The following is a 23,218-nucleotide window of genomic DNA, read 5'->3' as shown; positions in this document are numbered from 1 at the left end:
GTTTCTGGATGAAACAGAAATGGCAAACACCACTCCAGGAGAAGCTGTTCATTTCAATCTGAAAACACTGCAAGAGTGTATGTGTGTTTATAAGGGTAGGAAGAAACTTCAGGGTCAAAACTAATTTCAAATACACTAAGACAGTGAGAAAATAGGCAAGAAGCAAGAATAACAGCAAATTACTTAGCAATTCCTCACCTTGTACGGTTTCAAAAACTTTTAATACTTAAAAGAGGAGTTTAATGAAATATTGCACTAAAAATTAAGACAACTTAAGTGTTGTCATGTTTTATGAATGATTCTATTGTAAGAAACTAATATATTCGGGAGGCACCACATAAATATATACTTTTAAAAATAAAAATAAAGAGAAGGATGCAGAAAAAAATTATGACTATTTGATCAAAGTATATTTATATAATTTCTAATATAATAAATTTAATAATTTAAAAGCATAATATTTTATTTGATGAATATATTAATGTTATGTAACATATAAATATTCATAATATATAAATTATCACTATAAATGTAATTTACAATTTATTGGACAAATTGTATTTTGATAAATAATAAAGTCATTATTATTTTGAATAATCTCTGCACGAAATACCTGGGTACCTTTGCAGCTAATTTAAATCCAGATTAGATGAGCTGGGATGAATGAGAATGAGGAATTCTCTAAAGGGCTGATTAAGGATAGAAGAAAGGCAGTCTCATTTTTATGAAAAATTAAAGTATGTATTCATCATCTCAAGACAACACAAAAGTAAACTTAAAAAACGGACCTGAAGCGGATTTTTGAGTGTTAAAAAAAGAGCAGTATTATGTTAAAGACATCACAGCAAAGAGTGAAAACTTCACAACAAAGATGACCTAACCTGATCTGGATCTGTAAATCAAACACCCCAAAGAATCATTGGAGCCCACGCCCAAGTGCGTTCTGCAGCCGGGAATCATGTATTCACCAGCTCATGTTCTGAAGTTTGTAGGTCGTGGTGTGTGTTACTACTTGAAATTTCCAGCACCTTTGTGGTTACCAAAAATAGAATGTGGTACAGAAGTCCAATTTGGAGTCTCAAAGGTGTGTTCAAATGTGTGCAAGTCTCTTAAAAAGAGGCCAACTAGATAGATCTTAATCAGTAACATGAAAACAGAGTTCAAGTTACAGAAAGGGAGAGCCACTGCAATTTATAGCTCCGGTTTGGCCACAAGTGATGAGCACCATCTATTAAGACCTTTCCAATTCCCTCTTCTCTTATCCAAGGTTGTCTGTGCAATTCTAAAGGCAACCAGAATTTAGTCCTCTTTATCCGTCTTTGCACGTAGGATTCATTACAGGATATAATTATAAAATTTACCAAATAGTATACCCTAGTATAATGCTATAAATAAATTCAGCTGCAAGTTTCTCTTTTTCAGAAGAGTTTTATAGGCAATTCTTGCGTTAATTAAAAAAAAATTATCTCTGAGAATTATCTCATTTCTTGAGTCATTTTTCTAATTATCATAAGTGGAATTATTCTCCTTGGATAATTGATTGATTCAGAGATCACTTTACTTGAGTGTCTGGTTATGCCTCAACTGAAACGTGTCTAATTTTGAACTATGCAGCTCCAAATTTTGTTTTTCTCTTTAGGATATAGTCTATTTTTCTTTCCATTGCTGAAACCATTCTCACTAAAATTATTGCAAATCTCATCTTCTCCGCTGTGCGTGTCTATTTTCTTTTCTCTATAAAAACTTTTTGTTGTTGCTCTATTGAAGATATCACCTGATACTTAAATGGTTCTGCTATTGTGAGTAGCATTAACCACTAATTTAGTTCTTCAGGTGTTTGAATAAATGAGTCTCTATCGAAGCTGTTCCCAGGCAAAAGAAAGTAGCAGCTGGTACTGGAGCCACGAAACTACTTATCTCATTTCAGACTTAGAATATGCTGTTGATGCTATTTATGCTCTTCCATGCACTGCCCCCCCATGTTTCTCAGACCCTAATTCCTAGTAATAGCTTTCCAATAAAATCATCCTCCACTCCCCAATTTTTAAAATATGAAGCAAATGTTTAGGTAGTTTTCATAATGTTCCTGCCAGCTGTGACTCAAGGTAAAATGAAAAGGAAGAAATATGGGAAACAAAAATTGGTCCCCAAATCCTCCAGACTATATCACATCCGAGAAATGCTGTAGACAGGGATGTGGGATAGGAAAAATACATGAAGCCTGCCCATCCAGGCTTCCATCTGAGTTACTGGACTTAGACAGAAAACCTACAAGTTCCCAAGGTGGAGACACTTAGCCTGGATAGAGAAGAGATGGAATGGGGGAGGTGGAAGGGGGTTAAGAGAAATTAGAAGTTCTAAGTTTTATATAAAAACTCCTATAAATTGAAAAGAAAATCAGACAGAGCTCACAGAAATCATGGACCTGAGATCATTACCATCTGCCTACAAAGTACAAAAATATAGATGATATATAGCAATAGCCCCATTTGAAGAGGCTGTTTGTAATCGTCCTGTGACAACTTTTCTCTGTCCCTTATAGGCTGTCTTTCCTTTCTACATATGCTGAGTCAGGAAAATATAGTCTTTTATTTAATTTTTCCTTAAATCTGTTCCCCAATACATCAGTTTAATTTGTCAATGCCTGTCTCTCTTGGCTATTTTCACTGAAATCAAACTTTTCATTGATTATTATTGTTTTAGTTTTCCATTCAGGGTTTCCATGTGTTGCTTTTTGATATATTTTCACTCAGTACATTTTAACAACCAGACACTATGCTATAAACTCATTACATTTGTGTTTTTAAAGGGAGTCCTGCCCTCAAGGAGCTGAGAGTCTAGTAGGAAAAAGACAGGCAAACAGCAACGACAATTTGTGAAATCCCTCTTCTGCAACAAGCACATGACTGAGGAACTGATTTTCACACAAAGTCTCCAGATCCTCTCGATAGGCTCCCGAATAGGTAGATGGTGTTATCTGCATTAGTCCTCTCGATAGGCTCCCGAATAGGTAGATGGTGTTATCTGCATTTTCTAGATATGAGAATCAAAGCTCAGAGAGATTAAGTAACTTGCCCAAAGTGACATGGCTTGCCACTAGGGAAGCTAAGCCTTGAGGTCATCTCTGCCTGATTCAAAGCCTCAAATCTTTTTTCTTGCATTGGTATAATAGAGGGATACATATACTTCAGTTATTATTCATTATAATTGCAGTCAATCAACGTAAGGTAGTGTGTGTTTGTGTGTTACATGATGGACGGGATTATAAAAGTGCTCCTCCCACTTGCTAAGAGACTGATAAACTCTTACAAGGGTCTTACAAAGTCAATTCTTTTCTGCTTCTTCCAAGCTATTCCTTTTAATTCCAATGTCTTTCCTCTTCAGCCTTCTTCTACTTACCAAATGAGATGATGATAATGCCATTGCTTTAAAGAGACTGCTACATCAACCACAGGACAAAGTTATTAGAAAAAATGGGAATTTTCTTAATCCAGCTGTGCAACAATTCCATGAATTCTTGTCTGTATTAAAATAGAAAATAAAAAAATAAACTCTGTGTGCTGTCTGAAATAAATTATAAGAAAATTAAATTCAGGCTGGCCCATGGCTCACCTGGGAGAGTGTGGTACTGATAACACCAAGGCCAAGGGTTCAGATCCCTATATAGGGATGGCCGGTTAGCTCACTTGGGAGAGCGTGGTGCTGACAACTCCAAGTCAAGGGTTAAGATCCCCTTACAGTCATCTTTTAAAAAAAAAAAAAAAGAAAGAAAATTAAATTCAACATCTGTGTTCAATCCATTTCACTTTCCCCATCAGCAAAATAAAAGTATACATATTTTTGAAGATTAATTATTATATATGCAAATAATTTTTTCTATGTAGGTTAAAAAAATAGTATGTGATGATATAGTTTTCCATGCATTATATTTTTCAATCTTCTTAATAATTCTCTAAGGTAATTAATGCTATCCCCATTTTTCAGATGAGGGAACAAAGGCTCAGAGCTCATTCCCAAATCAAAGACCTAAGAGGCAGAACTAGAAATTAACTCAGAACTATTTATCCCCAAAGTATTAGTCCATTTCTGTTGCTTATAACAGAATACCTGAAATTGGGTAATTTATAAAGAAATGAAATTTTTTTCTCACAATTTCAGAGGCTGGCAAGTCCAAAGCCCAGGGAACATATCTCTTGAGGAATTCTTCCATGTGGAATTCTCTACGCAACACAGAATATCACATGGCCAGAATGGACTGAGCAAGGGAGAGCTAACCTCCTCACTTCCTCTATTTCTGAAGCCATCAGAACCAAGCCCATTACTCCACGAATGGATCAATCCATTCACGAGGGCACAGTCCTCACAATCTCATCACCTCTTAAAGGCCCCACCTTTCAATAACCATAATAGGATTCCCCATTCTTAACACTGTTACAATGGAGATAAAGTTTCAAATGCATGAACTTCTGGGGGACATATTTGACCCATAGCACCCAAAGTCCATGCTATTAATTACAGGTGTTGCATGTCATTGAGATGATGATGATGATAACAGCAGTGCCAGCCTGTACATATGGAGTGCTTGCTGTGTATGAGTAGCTTTAAGAGCTTTGCATATATTAACTCAATTAATTCTCACAGCAGTCATATGCAAGTTCAGCTGTGATTCTTGTTTTGTTTACACTAGAACTGAAGCATAAGGGGATTAGAGTAGCCACATAAGTAGGAAGCATTAAAGGCTTTCAGTCATTATACTCTAATGCAGTTCTTAGTATAGATGGATAGAAGAGCAAAATATTTATATGTGACTGCCTATTATAAAATCGAATGTGTTACAATTTATATTCATTTCTTCAATGTATAACACTTAATCAGAAACCATGAATAATTTCCATGTTGCATGTACATCTTTAATTTTATTTAGTTCAGGAAAATTATTGACTTCCTAGTTTGACAGCCCTTCCCCTCAATTATGACCAATAGCATTTGTCATTTTAAGAAATCATAGGTAGAAATCCTAAAGATTTTTTAAAATTCAGAGTCAATATATTACTAGCCTTTAATAATCTTTTCACAATTGCTTTTTGTGTAACAAGGACAAATTCTATCATTCAATTTAGATCTTAACAACTCTGTGAACTCCACTGAAGCAACCCTGTTCAAAGTTTTCTGAACAATGATCTGGCAATGTACACTGAGAACAGGATAAACAATGGGTTCCTGTTTTGTATTTCCTGTAGATCACTGCTATGTCAATACCACTGATCATTAAATGTTAGTTTTAGAAGAAAGAGCCAACTACTTCACTATATTTATAGCCAAAAATATTCAAATGATGCAGGGATTCAGGCATCATGTGGCCCTATTTTTCAGGCAATTTTCACTCCATGAGGATATGATAATGGGCCTGAAATGGAAGCCACACTGTTGTTGATGTCCAGAAGTTCTTTCAAAACTTTGGAAACTATTTTTTACATGGTATCTTAATAGCAGGCCTCAGTCTACTGCTGTATTTTAGGCAGCCTGATGTAATTAAGTTGCTCTTAGATGATTGTGTTAGTTATGTTTCCAGCTTCAAGTAACAGATGGCCTCAGTATGGCCATTTAACCAGGTAAGAGGAGGGTTTGCCTCAAACAAGAAGCCTGGGGACAGGCAGGCCGGGGGTGGGGGTGGGAGGGATTGGCTCTATCATCTGTCCTTTAACATGTGCCTCCCAGAATGGCATCTGCAGTTCAGTCAGCAAGAAAGAGGAGCAGTACAAGGTTAAGGCACAAAGGACAAAAACACCTTCTCTCAGGAGGTTCGGTCTTGTGATTCTGTATGTGAAGTTGTCAACAGGGCGTCTCGCCTATTGGCCAGAACCAACTACAAGAAAATCTGGGAAGGTAAGTTTTTAACTAGGCAAAATGTCAGGATTCTGTAGTAAGAAAGAAAAAGAAAAGGATCCTTCATAGGCAGAAATCAGGGTCTGTCACAGCTATGTTATATAATTTATTTATTTTAAAGAGTAATGAGTATGGGCCGGCCCGGTGGCGCACTGCTACAGTGCGCCACTTGGGAAGCGCGGCGGCGCTCCCGCCGAGGGTTCGGATCCCACATACAGACCGGTTCCTGCTCACTGGCTGAGCGAGGTGCGGGAGCAACGCCGAGGGTTGCGATCCGTTGCCGGACACGAAAAAAGAGACAAAAAAAAGGGGGGGGGGAGAGTAATGAGTATGGAAATAGGGTCTTGACTGTAAAATAAAATGTATCACAGAAACCTCAATTGAAAATGATTCTCAAAGAAATATGTGCTAAGAAAAGGAGGACATTTGCTGAAAGGTAAAAATAAAGTATTTACGCTGATTCAGAGGTCAACGCCTTGCCCTTCTGTCTGAACACATCACTGCTGGCAGGATAGACCCTCTTACACCTACTGCTGGAGATCAGTCCAATTCTCTGGACCAAGGGTCCAAACAGAGATCCTCCCACCCTGCCACATACCATTTCTTTCTGTAAAATTGAGATATCATGACTCCTTTCTTAACATGTCTCTCTCAAACCTTCTTATCTCTTGTGTTTCATTTTGTGGATAGGACAATTGCTGCAGTTTTTAGTAGATTGACTTCTTTGGTTAAAACATTCCCTCCCAAACTTCTATAAATCATGGTATACACAAAAGTGCGAATATTCATAGACACACTGAGATAAATAAATGAGGTTGCTAATAGCCAGAGGTGACTGGCCCAGGAGCTGTGACTTCTTTGGTTAAAACATTCCCTCCCAAACTTCTATAAATCATGGTATACACAAAAGTGTGAATATTCATAGACACACTGAGATAAATAAATGAGGTTGCTAATAGCCAGAGGTGACTGGCCCAGGAGCTCCAGCCACCCCAGGCCTCACTCAGCCACCTGAGAACTGAGGGGTCAGAACTGCAGCAGTGTCTGTCACCTGCTGTGGACACACCAATAGGTCACACAACAAGGTGGGGAAGGTCTGGGTTTGAGAACAGACAATGCAGAAAATATTCTTCATATGTCCAGTTTTTGAAGCTTCGCATTTCCAATCTGCATTCATTTAGGAAGAAGTTTTTCTTATGCACTTGATATAAGGAATCTATAGTTCCTTCTAGTCCTTGAATGCTGGTTAACTCTTCTTTATTGTTCTTTATTTATCCTTCACCTCCATGAATTTCATGGATAGCTTTCTAGCATTTTTTGTATTATATATGTGTGACTGTCCTTACAAAATTAACTTTTGTGGTCATAGTAATTATGGAAATGTGCCATGGATTGTTGAGTTAATTAGTTCATTTTTTGAATTTCTTAGAAAAGATATTTGTCATGCTGTGCCTTGGATTTCACAGTGTTTTACACATTTACAAGGAACATATACAAAATAGTACATCTTAAAACATTGTCAGGCTATAATAAATATTCCTCTACTCACATGGTAGGAGAAGAGGTTACATAGTCCCTTCCAAATCAATGTGACAAAGACCATATCTCCAACTCCCCCCAGACTTTGACTCCTGGTCTGTAGGCTGAGCCACAGAAAGTTTTCCTTTCCACTTTTGTTGACATTACATGGCCCTCTGCCAGCAAACAAGATTGCGAATCTCCCAGCTTCTCAGTCCGTGACTAGTAATTCACTGTATATTTATAACTAATGCACAATATGGACATGAGAAAGGGTTTCACACAATGGGAATGACCATGACCTAGCCAGGTGGTATTGTGGGTGCAATACTTCATGCTTGCCTGTCTGCTCATAAACTACCGTATGAATGACATCAGATGTGGCTGACAGGTGGTATAACTGTCTGGCAACATATAGACAAATATGTAATTCTCTCAACAACCCTAATCAGAAGAAATTTTTATCAGGGACCTCATCTGAGAAATTAATACACCCTAATAGAGTATCATATGGTTCTGAAAGAAGTCTGGAGATATGATGTAAAAGTGTAGGTAACAATTTATTTCAAATCTATTTTAGAAGGTAAAGGCACATTATTAAGATAACAGAATATATTACATCCTGAAGGGAAAAACAAGTGGCATCTGCCTCTTAAGACAATTTTTAAACCAAATATGTAACTACAAAGCAATGTATTTCAGGGAATCATCTTGGTTGGAAACAGCTACTTACTTAGAATACACAGCTTTTTGCTTTTTACATGATAAGATGCTCTTTATTTCACAAGTTCTTATAAGTATATAACAAAAGGTACTTGTATGTTGCTTAATGCCTTTTGCAGAACTTATTAATCATTTATTTATTCAGCAAATGCCTATGGAGCATTTACTTTGTGCAAGGAACAAATACAATACATGTTTGGGGAATACAGAAGCTTATAGGCTAGTGAAGGAGAAATTCACTAATCAATCAGTGACTCAAACAAATGCAACTGAGTTTGAACTCAGAGGGAATGGAGATGTGATTCTTTAAGAGTTAAAAAAAAAAAAAAATGCTTGACCTAGGTGGACGAATCAGGGAAGTGCTTCCTGAGGAAGGAACATTTCAGCGGAGGACTGAGGGATGCCCAGCACCAGCTGCTGGGCAGGGAAGGTGTTCCACTCAGGGGGAACCGCCCATGCCGAGGCCCTCAATATGGGACACTCAAGGAACTGAGAGAAGGCCAGAGATGCAGGAAGGCATGTAGCTAGAAGGAGGGGTGTGGAGACAGACAGGGGGGTGGAGATGCTGGAAAACACCAGATCATGCAGGGCCCTAAATAGGCCACTTGAAGAAGGCTTATCTTAACGATTTTCATATCATATTTAGCAACTGTGGCATATGCTCAACTTCAAACAAACTATAAATATCAAGAAAACTTAAGTCATGGTCATATAAACAGCAGAGGTACTTTTTAGATACGTTTGGAATCTAGGCAGTAAGTTTAAAAACAAAGTTCTAACTAAAAATTGACTTTTAACATCTGATGATAGTACTTTAACATTTTGTTAAGATTTTCATCTTAATTGATAAAGTCCAGTCCCAGATGGCATAATGTTACATGTGATGGCAAATCACCTCCTAAAAACACTAACTTAACATTGATAACCAGGCAGTAAAAGTAACTGGACACATGATTCGACAATTTTCAAATGATTACACTGGCAGAGATTGTCAAAAGAGTAGATTTTAAGTGTTCTTACCACAAAGAAAATGTTAATAAGTGTGTGAGGTAATGCATATGTTAATTAGCTCAGTTTATTATTACACATGCATAGATATTTCAATACATGTTACGTATGTTAAATATATAGTTTTTGTTAACTAAAAATTTTTTAAAGTAAAAAGATAGAAAATGTGACACTTATGTAACTTGAAATTTTCTAGTAGTCACATTAAAGAAAAAATTTTTTAAAAACAAACAAAAAGTGATTATACTTGCAGATGTATGTTGTGGGGAATTGCCAAGTGTACTTCATATAAACACAAACAAAAGCATAGATTTGAGAGTTAGTAAGGGGCGTATAGTCCAGCTCCTCCTCCTACATTTCAGGGCACCGGTGTAGAGGACTTGAGTGACTGGTCTGAAGTCGCTCAGCCTCTCGGGCTTTCGTTTCCCCACTCAATGCATTTATACATTGTTCAGCGCACAACATACTGAGGTTCCTACAGATGGTCTGGCTGACACTTGCTAAGTTCATGATGCTACAAAGCATCACTATTTTTCTTACATATGCTTCACTTTGAGTGTGTTCAAAGCAGACAAGCGTAAAAGCAGTTCTTCCACTTAATCTAGCCTTCATTTTTTTGCATCCACATGCCTGACTTCAGGGGTCTACCTCTGATCAGCGTTATCTGATTTCTGTAGTCTCTATAGTATGACAATCTGACTCCCTTTTCAATACATCTTTGAAATGTACATCAGTGTTGTAGACAGTCTTACTGCCTCTCCCTAAGCACTTAAATACTTGACTATAAGAATGACACATTGTTCTCCTGGACTGTTAGACAATACACCTAAACTGACATAGGCCATGAAAGCCTTCAAACTTCTACGGCACAACTCACTTTTCAAAAGACCTCAGGGAGAAAAAATGTACTCTAGAAAACAATATTCATGGGAAAACTACCTTCACTTCCTTCCTACCAAGATCCTCTCAAATAATAGGAAGTGGTGAGGAATCAATTAAGAATTCTGAGTTCCCCTGGGAAAAAAACAACACTCAAACCCTCAAAATACATGTATTCAAAAAATCACACACATGAAAGTCCCTGGAAATCACCACAGTATCAAAGAAAAAAAAAAACACCTTACTAAATTTAGCCACGAATGGAAAGCTGCAGTTATTCAAATATATTTTGATTATTTAACCAACATGTATATAGTACTTACAAAGTACCAGACTTTTGTGTTCCTTTCAAATAACAACAATTTTAATCCCAACAACAACCCTATAAGATAAGTCCTATTACGGAGGAGGAAACTGAGGCTCAGGGAGGGTAAATAATTGGCCCAAGGTCATAAGTGGCAGGATCAGGATTCAAAGCCAGGCACCTGATTCCAGACTTTCTCCTTTTAAGCACTTACGCACTTTTAGAAGATTCTTGAAACAACCAACCCAGAAAGTGAGAAGTACTGCTATAGATGGTCTCTGCATACAGATTGAGAATTTTAAATGTTACCGATATGAGCCCAGATTCTCTCTTACAATGGGGATTTTGTCTTTGTGAAGCTCTCTGGAACACACACACTCTGGTGCCACCTGAAAAAGTGAGGAGTCATTTGGAGAACCATTGAGGTTATCTGGATAAACTCTTAAAGCTGGTGTGCTCACTTATTTAAGGGTGGAACAGAGGTGTGGTGAATTACAGAAGGCTTCTCTACTCCACACTACGGATCTTTCTCACAGGTTCTAACAATTGGACAGTTATGTGAGTTGACAAGATCCTCTCTTGGGATGTAAAAACACTCTAGGACAGTTTGGTACATGTCAACTATGCCTTAGTGTATACTGTTTTTATTGGACCAATACTTATCTCAGAACTGTCTGAATTTTTATGGTGTGTTAGGGAGGGACAGAAGGAAATGTACCACTAATCTGACTTTCAACATTTTCATCCACTTTTTTCCCTCCTCATCTCTGTCTGAAAGATTATTTCTGCTCTAGCCTCTGAAACCAACCCTGGCATTATGTAGAGTTTAAGAAACACAGTTAACATGGCAGCTGATCCCGCTCTTGACTTACATGGGGGATCTTGTATCTTGTGCCTCCGAGCCTGCATCTCTGCCCAGATAACTTGCCTCGTGTTCCTCCAAGACCAAGGCTGTCCTCTGCTTTATCCAGTTTTTCTTTGAACTCCAAACCTGGAGTAGCTGGGACCTCTGTCTGATCTGCAGACCTCTGGAAGGTCCCCCACCAGGGGGTTCCCTCCCCAGGTACCCTTGTTGGCTACAAAACCCACACAATGGCTTTTGCTGTGTGGCCACCACCTCCACTATCTGCACCGGTCCTGTCCTGCCAGCACCTGACAATCCCCAAGCATCTGCCCCTCTCTATAAGGAACGCTGGTTTCTGGGTCCTGGTCCATTAGAATCTCCTCTGACGGGCCCCACTGCCCATCCACCTCTCAGTGCTTGTTTTAACATTGGAGTCACGTGGAGAGTTTTTTAGATATGTGGAGGATGACTGGGTGTCATCTAGTTTTATGAAATCAAACTCCCTAGGGGTGGGTCCAAAGTACTGTTATTTTTTTAAGGTTTCCAGAAATGTCTTACATGCACCCAGGGCTGAGAGACACTACTCTATATCAAATTCTCTCAAACTTCAATGTGCATACACAGGCCTGCGGATGTTGTTAAAATGCACGTGCTGGTTTAGTAGGTCTGGGTAGGGCTTGAGATTTTGCATTTCTGACTAGACCCCAAGTGATGACATTAACATTAGTCCATGTACCACCTTTTGAGTAGCAAGTCTCAAGACCAGCAGTTCTCAAAGTATGGTCAGGAATCAATGGGAACTTGTTAGAGATGCAAACTTTTAGGCCCTTCCCTAGACCTACTGAATCAGAAACTCTGGAGGTGGAACACAGCAATCTGTGTTTTTATAAGTCTTCCACGTGACCGATGCTCGTTATAGTCTAAGAACCATTGGCCTAGATGGCACTGCCCAATAGAAATGTAATCCAAGCCACACGAAATTTTAAATTTTCTGGTAGTCATATTTTAAAAAGTAAAAAGAAACAGGTGAAATTAATTTTGGCAAAATGTCTTATTTTAACCAAATATGTCCAAAATGTTATCATTTTAACATGTAAATAATATAAAAATTAATGTGATAGTTTACATTCTTTTTTTATGTATATTAAATCTTCAAAATCCAGTGTGTATTTTACACTCATATGACATTTCAGTTTGACTAGCCACATTTTAGGAATTCAACAGCCACATGCAGCCACCTTATTGGACAGCAGAGCTCTAGACTTAAGACACTGATAATAGCATTAACTTTTACCAAGTTCTCGCTATATGTCAGACATTACTCTGTTAAACTTTTAATGTGCATTATTCGTATAAACCCTGCCACAACTCTGGGTATTAGTGCTTTTGTTATCCTTATTTTATACAGGGGTGGGGTTATGCCGAAGCCCTTTTTAGTGTTTCTCCAATATAAGAATTTACCGATTATTTTAAATCAATTTATTTGTAAGACAAAAAAAGAAAAAGATGTAAATGAAATCATTACTGTAAGTACGATTAATACAATTGTTACAATATCATTAACATATAAGATGAAAGTCGTAGTAGTTGGGTAAGTAAAGAAGTCAGAATTTACTATCCTCTAACCTTTTAACATATGCCTAAAGTCCAACTTGTGACATCAAATCTATTGGATAGTCAGGATCCTGGGTGAATGAGGAGACTTTGGTGAGTCACATGGCAGGATAGAATTCATCCTAAATGGAAGCAGCCAGCAGGGTTCATAACCTGCTCGTTCAAGCGCAGATTTTGACGTAGTATAACTCTAATAGGTGAATGTGGGACACTGAGCTTCCCCGAGGATTGATGTGGAAAGCAGGCAGTTTGGAATTTAAAAATAATGATTGATTTAGTAGTCAAGTATTTAATCTTTATGTTTCATTAACATCCATAGTTTCTCAAGGAAGACCAATTATTAAACATTTTTTATTTTTGTTATAAACTATTATAAGGAGGAAAAAGTGAAAACAATTTTTTTAAAAAATTTTTCTATCTGAGGTTAGGCTTCCAATTTTTGCCAGTAGAATTACCATTCAACATTGTGGCCAAGTTAAACAAATATTCTGTTTTAAACTGGCAGTTATTTAAGACATTAAAATGTAACCATTTAAAATAAATGAACAGAAAAATGCATTATTCTACAATGATTTTTTTAAAAATCTGGTGTATATTTTTAGACAAAGTTAATCTTTATTTTGAAATTCTGATTAGATATGTTAAACTTAAATTGTGGTTCTTTCTTTAATCGAAATACCCGTGTAGTTTTTATCTAAGGTGTTTTGAGGGGAAGGATATCACTATTTTAACATAGTACTTGAAATAGTGGCCATGTAACCCCTTTTTTACACATCATGCATAATCCTCAGTATTTTCTATAATCAGTTCCAGTGTCTTTCTTAACTGCAGAGAAAGAAGTGGATTTGAAATGAGCATCTAGCAACAACCCTTATAATATTTATTATAAAATATAACAAGACAGTTTTCATACGGGATTGATTGAAGAATCTTTCACCTCCTGATGTAAAAGCCTCTCTCTGGGCAGCACGTTCTGACTGCTTAAGCATTCTCTTTGTTATGGGCAGTAGGGAGTTGGAAAGATTCAGGGATTTCATCTACATAGGAGAAAGGCTTTTATAAAAGTGCTTAAGTGGTTTCTTGGTAGGATGTAACTAACGTTCCTTCTTAGTGGTGGAAAAGGTGTGCTGAAGCAATGGAAGACAGAAGTTGGTCTGAGGACACATGGTATCTTCTTCAGCCATAGTAGAAAGAGATCACAGTCTCCAGCTGCTATGATTTGAATAGTCTCACCATGTGAAAAAGAGGCTGCAAAATATAACAGATTTTGTTTTTATTTATTCTTGCTGTGTTTGTGTGCTAACTCTTAGAAGGCAAGGATGCTATTTATTTTGCCTACCGTTCTCAGAGTGCCTGACCTATAGTAGGCTCAGAAGTGCTTGCCCCTTAAATATCTGCTGAATGAATGAAAGAATGAATGAATACAACTTCTAGACCTTAGTTTTTAATTCCAGAGACAAAATGAAAGCTTAAAGTTAGCCAGTCATCACTGGTGAGCCAATCTGAATTATTTCTTCATTGGCCTGTGGAGGCAGAAGCTGGGGATGTCTGCATCGTGTCGCTGAATGGTCCTCAGTCTCTGCCAACAGATAAGAAATGTCAACAGCTTAACCCAGTAGCTTGCAAAAATAGCATAGTTGATGAAACTGGAAATTTAGGTGTGTGCTAGAAAGAAACCATTTGTCTTCCGTCTGAAGAAAAATAGGCTGACAGCAGATATTCCTCCCAGAGAAATCTAAAATATTTTTAAAAACCCATATAAGCAAGCAAGTAAGTAGCAGAAGAAAGGCTTCCTTCTCAAAAAAGCATAAATAGAACATCTTATTTTCAACAAATCAGGTAAATCATTTTGAAAATTTGAGGATTATGGCACGGCCCGGTGTTTCTTTAAGTCTAGTTTTGTTTTTGTTTTTGTTTTTTTTTCTAATACTGCTGGCAGTTTTCCTCAAAATTGAAATGAATATTTATACAATGAATCAAGTTGTTGTGGATTTCCTGGTTTGTGTCCCCACACACACACACCCGCCAGAATGGGGGTGGTGGTGGTGACGATTCATTCCGGCAAGGCATTTTCATCCCTTTGCAGACAACCCCGGCTGCTGTTAATGCTGAAAATAGCTCAAATGCTCTCAGAACAGTAGCACCACCCAGCAGCTGGGATTCTTTGCCTCTCTTACTTGCCTTCTCTCCTGCCTTTTTCCCTTCAGACTCTTGGATTGGACTTAATCTTAAACCTCTGGAGTTCAAGACCTTTTAAAAAGGGCTAAATAAACAATCTCTACATGTAAAAGGCCACTGACTCCTACTTCCTCTGTGTAGAGCAACTGTTGAACTCAGCTGCCGTAGGTAAGATTTTTATTCTGAAATTACTTGTTTTCTGAAACGCTCATGAGTGCTGTTTTTAAAATAACTTATGTATAGTAAAAATAAGGGGGGAAAGGGCTGTGAACGATTCCCAGGTAAATGTTGTATTCCAGAATACAGCAGTAGTGCATGCAGTAGCAACTGTGCATTTTCGTGGGTGTAATTTTAAACTTTGCTGAAGGCTGTAATATTGACCTGCAATACTGAGTTGGCTATGACTGAGCACTGGATCAGAACTCTAATTAAGCCTGATTGCCAGAGCAATGAGAGGACCTTTCAGACATCATAATTTTGTTTAGACTGCTTTCTTATTTTTAACTTTCTAAGGGCATTTTTTTTTAAGGCAAAAGAAGTAACCATACAAGTAAAGAAAATATATTGGTAATTGTTCCTTAAGGACAATGAAATAGCTTTATTATGTTAACCAGAGCAATGAGAGGACATTTCAGACATCATAATTTTGTTTAGACTGCTTTCTTATTTTTAACTTTCTAAGGGCATTTTTTTTAAAAGGCAAAAGAAGTAACCATGCAAGTAAAGAAAATATATTGGTAATTGTTCCTTAAGGACAATGAAATAGCTTTATTATGTTATGTTCTCCTTTCATTACTGTTTTGTTCATTACAAGTGTGGAATCAGAGCAGTTGTTGTGGAGGTTTTTATGTTTTTGTTGTTGTTCGGTATATTCCTGGCATAATTTAGGTAGCTCAGTTTTGAGAATTTCTTACCTGAGCTGAATATCATTTGCTGGGCACATTTGCTGGCAGAATGTTTTTGTTGTTGTTCGGTATATTCCTGGCATAATTTAGGTGGCTCAGTTTTGAGAATTTCTTACCTGAGCTGAATATCATTTGCTGGGCACATTTGCTGGCAGATTTCTCTGCTGTGACAATGTAGCATTTTGGATAGTTTTCTGTGCCTCCCTTCTCCCCCCTTCCTTATGCTTGCACTTGACATTTTGCAAAGTACTTTGATCTGTGGACTTTAACTTCAAACACAGCATTTACTTTGATTGTGGATATTTACTATGTTCAGTAAAAAAGTCTCTTTTTTTTTTTTTTGCTTTGATAGCATTTCCTTTAAATAATTTGTTGGTGCTTTGGTTTTTCTCACTGACATGTCTTAGATTTTACTTCATTTGGGGTCCCCCAACTGAAAGAAAAGACTTCTCTGGCAAGATTCGTTCACCACGTAGACTTTATGACAGCTCACAGTTCCCCTCCAAGCAGATGTCTAAAAGCAAGCAGCAAATGACAGGGCACAGAACCTGATTCCATCAACCCCTCACTTGAGTGTCCTGCTACCTCCAAATTACCATGTGTCTTGGGGCCTAACTGTTGCTTTTTTAACATGGACACTAAAATCCTTGGAGTTTAAAGATTCTTTTTTCCAAAGAAATGTATTGGCATCACAGACCACATGTCAAAAGAAAACACACATTTTGAACATGTAGTGATATTCTGAGTTTAAAAAAAAAAAAGAAAAACAAGAAAGAAAATAAAAGACCTCAGTAGCCAAAAGCCTGTTATACTAAGAAAACTTCTGCTTGTGAGGAATAAAGGATGAAAAAAATGTACTTCCTAAAATGGGCAAAATGTAGCACTTACTAGCCATTCATTCAACTTTTAAATGATCTCTTTATTTTAAAGAAAGCTTACATGTGTATTACATTTGCTTGTTACCCTTTTCTTTCCCATCCCAAGCACAGGGTATTTTCAAAGTCCACAGCCAGATACTGAGTTTGACGTTCTCTGTCAAGCTGTCCCTGCATGTTCTGTTGAAGGTTAGGAATCGAATGAGCCTAATCCAGGCAGGAGACTGTTTAAGTCCCCGTCAAGGACTGTGGCTCCTCAGAACTGACACAGTCTGCTCCCTTTGCCCTGCACCTTGCTAGGAAGGAAAGAAGCAGGTGGCCAAAGGATGAGTTTTCAAAGGGGTGAAGCTATGGAGAATGTGTGAGAGGTTCCCCCCGGATTAGAAGCAGATGCAACATGATCTCTAGAATTTGGATTTATAGTAGGAAAACCTAGAGATATTCAGTCTAATTTTTATTTCCTAAACCTAGACATTCAATTGCTACTTTTTTCTTCAAATCTACATTATAAGGAACATATTAATAATCACATTTCTGTGTACAGTCAACATTTTAAATCCTTCGGTTATTCTGAGCATGTACTTTACTTGTTCCCAGGGCCTTTGGGGATCTAGAACACTCTTCACCTTAGCATATTGGGAAGCTTTCTTCGTCCAGCAGTGCTGAGTGCAAATATATTGCTAATGGCAGTACAAGTTCAGTCATAAAATCAAATGGCACCAAGAAGAAATTGGCTTGGAAGATGTAGACAGCCATTCCATTCCCAGACAAGCCATTTTTTTTTTCCTGTTTTTTTTTACTTTTTTGTTCTCTCTGTTTCTTTTCACCCCTTAATTTTACTTTGAAACTTTGGATTGTTTGAACATGAAACTCAAAGGTGAAATGTAGCCAAATACACTGGGTTTCACACAGGTTCCACATGAAAGAAGTATTTCACCTAGCCTTTCTCGAAACTTGGCCCATGTTTGCCAAAAGTTTCATGAATGTCAGTCAGTGAGGCTGGATTTGAAACATAATCCAAAGCCAGGTGACTTCTGGTGACTTTGAGGCTTTATTGTACAAGTATAGAAGCTGTGAAACAAGGACATTCCTTATTTCCGTATCCTCTACTGTAATTTCATGTGGACACACTTTTTTCCCCCAATGAACTCCCATTTGTTTTGTGATATTTTAAAATCAGGTTCAATCCTAATATGATTTTTTTATGGTGGTGATATTTAAGAGTTAGCAAATAGAAGTCTGCATTTTAAATCCCAACACAGTCTGCACCACAGTGGTGTGAACATGTTGGTGTAATTCAGCTGACGGAAGTCCCAAGAGAGTCATGGAATGTCTTTCTTTGCTTAAATGTGCCTCTGTGCTCATGAGGAACAAACAGTAACATTCTGTCCAGGTCTATTCGCCTGACAGTATGCCTTTTGTTCTCTCTCCAATGGTGGTGTCAAATATATTGGTGGAAAAATAATAAACTTCCAGATTTTTTTTTTTTTGCCTGTTCAACCGATATACTCCTCGGGAACATTGTAAGCATTGAAAAGTTCGGTACTATTACTTGTAATGTAAACTGAGAATAAAGGAGTACTCAGTAGAGTTAATTTCCTTCAGAAAAGCTTGGCAACGTAGAGCTTACGTGTGTGTTAGTAGTCAAATGGGACCTGGTTGTGAAGAGGTGTGTGTGTGTGTGTGTGTGTGTGTGTGTGTGTGTGTGTGTGTGTGTGTGTGTGATCAGTGGAGAAAGTGGGTGGGGAGGAAGGGGGGATTTGTAAGCCTTGTTCAGTAAATCTGTCACATTGAAAACAAAAAATGATCAAGCCTGGGATCTGAAAACATTCCTTTCATTTGTTGATAATATGAATTTGAGTTGGCTGAACATTGAATATTTTTGGATTATTTTTCTCATTAATGACACCAAGCATTAGGATTCCAGACACAGTAAATAATCTCCAATAAAAATAAGACCAACTGGGAGACAAATAGTTGTAGATAAACTCACATCAGTCAGTCTCAGAAAGATCATCATGGTTCTACAGCCATCATAAGATGCTAACTATGATTTGACTTGTCATTTTCTTAGTTGGTAGATTTCTGAACTCATTTAAAGAATTTTCATAAAAATGGATTTGTGAGCTCACTAAAGATTTAGCCAGATTAAATTTGGTGAGATTTATAGATATAGGTTCATTATAAAATTAAATTGCCATCACATTTTATTTTAAAGATTTTATGATAAATTTTTAATTTAATAAAATATACTTTTATTAAAGATACAGTTTACATTTTAGCAGGTGACTTGCAAAATGACTGTAGTTGATCCTATACTAGATAAAGCATTTGAAAAGCTAGCAATAACAAAACTTGTGGGTCCCCTATGTAGAAGCTGCATTTTTACACTGGCCTCACTATTCATAGCATAGCATTTATCATCAGTATGACTGATTTTGATATCCCCAAACTAGTACAATGAGCAGAGGAAAGGAAGATACTCAAATTGAGATTCTAGAGCAAATAAGAGAAAACAATTAACAACCATTTTACAAGGAGGTTCTCACTAAATACATCAAGGTATAAGGAGTTCAATCTTTTTAAAACATTCACCATCTGTAACATAACAGGATGAAAGCGTGTAAATACTAGGTTGAAAATAAACACCAAACTTGTGCACATGCAAATGTTTCTCTAAGTCATAAGAAAAAAAAACTTATTTCATGAATGACATCCTTTCTCATTTAAGAATGCAAAAATCAGTGCCTTAAAAAACACTTTTTGTGTTTAATTTACTGTCAGAAAAAAATGGAGTCCACATAACACTTACCCATCTCTCAAGGATATATTATTGTAGCCTAAAATTATATATACAATGCATTTGTTTTCTTTTTAAAAAATTAGTACCAGTCTCACCAGAAGGTGATGACACAAAATAGAGTCTCTCCCCTGATGAACCGAAGAGGATTATTTACCTGAAGCAGATAAAACAATCATTTCTTTAAAAATCTTCATTTTTTCAACTAAAGTTTTGCTTTTAATTTGGATATTATGTCTTTCTCCAAAATAAGAAGTAGTACTTAAAATATATTTTACTAACTAAAATGCCAGAACACCACAGGATCTTACAGCCTTATTCTCTCTGCTTTCCAAGATGGGCTCTCGAAGAGACTGTGGGCATTTTGTGTAGGTTTCAATGCAGAGACTGCTGTCACTGCACTCAGGCCTCTCTCATTCTTGGGTTTTATCCTGAGGAATCATGGAGTAAGTGACCTGAATGACCCTCTAGATCACTCCTAGACCCACTGGGAAACGCAGCCTTCTTGGGTCACCAGCTGGAATTAGAAGAGAGAAGGGAGGAGACGACGTTTTCCCCGCCCCTGGGCAGAGGGCCTCCCTGAGTCTCCCGGTCCAATTATTTATTTATTTTTTCTTTTCTCACGGCACCCTCTCTCTTTTCTGTTATCTTCCCTTCTCTTTTGCCAGGAGAGGCAAAGGTCTTCCCTGCAAACTCTGCCATTCTTAATTTAGTGAAGGAGAAAAAAATCCCAAGGTAGCTGGCTTTCTGGGCTGCAAGATCCACGCACAGTCAAAGCTAGCCCGTGGCCCTCTGAGTTAGGACAATATTTGCACGTGTGTTAAGGGGAGTTATATTTACTATTGAATAATTCATACCAGAATACAAATAAACTAGACATGAAGGCAGGCTTTCAGGTTGGAACAAAGTATCCATTTTAATTTTTTTAACCAAACTTTTTATTTTAGGATAATGTTAAATTTACAGAAAAATTGTGGAGAGTTCCCATATACCCCACACCAAGTTTCCCCTATTATTAAATCTTACATTAATATGGTACCATTGTTATAATTAATGGACCAATACTGAGACATTATTATTAACTAAAGTCCACACTTGATTCATACTTCCTTAGTTTTTACCTAATGTCGTCCTTCTGTTCCAAGATCCCATCCAGAAAACTATATGACATTTAGTCATCGCGTTTCCTGAGGCTCCTCTTGGCTATGACAGTTTCCTTTCCTTGTTTTTGATGGCCTTGACAGTTTTGGAGAATACTGGTCAAGTATTAGTAGAAAGTCCTTCTGTTAAAATGTGTCTGATGTTTTTCTCTTGATTAGACTGGGGTTGGGGGAAGACCACAGGAATAAAGTGCCATTCTCACCAAGGGAACATGGCATCAACATGACCTGTCACTGTCAATGTAGACCTTGACCACGTGGCTGAGGTAGTGTGGGGCAGGCTTCTGCACTATAAAGTGACTCTTTCTCTCGCTTTCCATATTGTGCTCTTTGTGAAGAAGCAACTATGCACAACTCACACTTAAAAAGTGGGGAGTTATGCTCCTCCTACTTTAGAACAGAATATCCACAAAAATTATTTGGAATTCTTCTGCATGGGAGATTTGTCTATTCTCCCCCATATATTTAAATTCAATCCTGTATTTTTATCAGTATGAATACATTTATTTTATACTTTAGGCTATAATCCAATACTACCTTTCTTGTTTTGTTGCTCAAATTGTTCCAGCTTTGGCCATTTGGCATCTCTTTCAGTTGACTCCCATGTCCCGTCATATTGAGGTTTTTTTCCTGGCACTGTAACAGCTCCAGGCTGATCTTGTATATTTCTTGCTCCAGTCCTAGAATTAGTTATTTCTTCAAGAAGCCCTGGTTACTTTTATTGAAGAAAAGTATTAGTAGCCAAGACCAAGGCATCCATTTTATTTTATTTTATTTTATTTATTTATTTTTTGGTGGCTGGCTGGTATGGGGATCCAAACCCTTGACACTGGCGTTATAACACCGTGCTCTAACCAATTGAGCTAACAGGCCAGCCCCTGTTTTAATTTTTAATGTGACCTTATCAGCCACTTATTTTTTTACTTAAAAGAAATTTTTCTTTTTGTTCATGGATTTTTACTCTGTAACAGTTAATACCTTGATGTTGCATGTAAAGATGTAAATACCTTGATGTTGTATGTAAAGATAACCTTTCTTGCTTTTTCAGAATAATAGGCCACATGCTGCCCTCTCCTTTCTCTCATTTTGAAACAATTTCAATTAAATATGATCAAATTTATTTTTTATTGTTAGTTTTGGTGGGTGATTCAAAGTCTTTGAGGTGGTCTTCAAAAGTCTTANTTTTTTATTGTTAGTTTTGGTGGGTGATTCAAAGTCTTTGAGGTGGTCTTCAAAAGTCTTAAATGCTGTCTTCAAAGGTAGAAGTCAGTTGTTTTTTCCTTAAAAAGATGTGAGAACCTTATGCATTATTTAAAATATGATCAGTCAAGACCATTAAATGAATATGGGGTTTTGTTACCAAGCCTCCCACTTATTGTGTGCAAGGAACTGTGCCACGTGCAGATGGACAGTCTGGTGGGAGGGTCAGACACACACTTAGATAGTTAACATTTGGCAAAAGAAGACAAGAAACGTAGAGGTCCCCAGTGTTATTAGAGCACAGACCTGGGACTGGGAGCTGTTCATATTGTATTAGAAAATCAGAGGTGTGATTACAGAGGAAAAGCTACATTGGAATTGGGACTTTGGTTTGGATAAGAGGGCATTCAGATGGAAAATGGTGCCCATGCTCAAGGACTCAGAAGAGAGAAAACTCAAGAGAATATCCAGGTCAGACAGGAATGCCCCAGGGAAGGCGTATTGGGTCTGTGTTTATTTATGGAGGCCAAAAGTCTCACAATGAGGCTCATATTTAGTAATATTGCTGAGCAATGTTTAAGATGACTAGAGAGATGAAACACTGGAAAGCCCCTGTCGGTAGATGTAATTGAGAGGAATGGGACAAAATAAGAACAGCAGAAATGAGAGGAGGAGACCAACTGGTGCAGAGCTTAAGGTATCAGGGCAGTTCTTTAGCCAGACTTTGTCCTAGAAAGTAAAACTCTACCTGCAAAATAATTGCATCTATAATTTTACTTAATGTTTAGTATTATCCGAGTTAAAAGGTTATATTTTCATTGTTTCACCAAATGCATAGCTATTTCATTTTCCTTAACTACTATGATTTCCTCAATCATCTATTTTCACATAGGGAGGTATTACTATGAATATGGGGTTGGTTGTGCAGGTTTCATGTTCCCATTTGCACAGATGAGGACACTGACACCCAAGTGGGTAAGTTGCCCTGTCATCTATGAACATCGTTAGTAAACAGCAAGTGGGAAATCGGCTGTCACGTCAAGTTCTTTCAAAGTGTGCCAATCCTCTCAGTTATAAAACACAAAGATGTCAAATTATAACAAGAAAACAATTGGTCCAACCAATGAAGGAGACATTTCCAAATTACAACAAGTTTTGACTTTCTATACTTCACTGAGAGACAAACAGAAGCAAAAGAGGGGTGAGGATTGCAGAGAAGGACATAAATGTACCAATGATGTAATGAACCAAAGGTCATGACTAGGCTGAAAAACAACCTTTTGGTACAGCAAAAAGAATCGGGTTAGTAATGACACAATTTAAA

General features: G+C 37.4%; 1 protein-coding gene across 1 annotated transcript in view; it reads left to right on the top strand.

Moving 5' to 3' along the window:
- The window catches only part of SORBS2 (sorbin and SH3 domain containing 2), a 224,450-nt gene that overhangs the window by 24,073 nt on the left and 177,159 nt on the right, over positions 1 to 23,218 (top strand). Inside the window, exon 2 of the mRNA XM_008574763.1 lies at positions 14,984 to 15,122. The gene's annotated coding sequence lies outside the window, so the exon portion shown is untranslated. The remainder of the gene's footprint in view (positions 1 to 14,983; positions 15,123 to 23,218) is intronic.

This window comes from Galeopterus variegatus, unplaced genomic scaffold (genome assembly GCF_000696425.1).
Source record: "Galeopterus variegatus unplaced genomic scaffold, G_variegatus-3.0.2 Scaffold1097, whole genome shotgun sequence".
NCBI lineage: Eukaryota > Metazoa > Chordata > Mammalia > Dermoptera > Cynocephalidae > Galeopterus > Galeopterus variegatus.
This window is presented reverse-complemented; position numbering and strand designations above follow the sequence as displayed.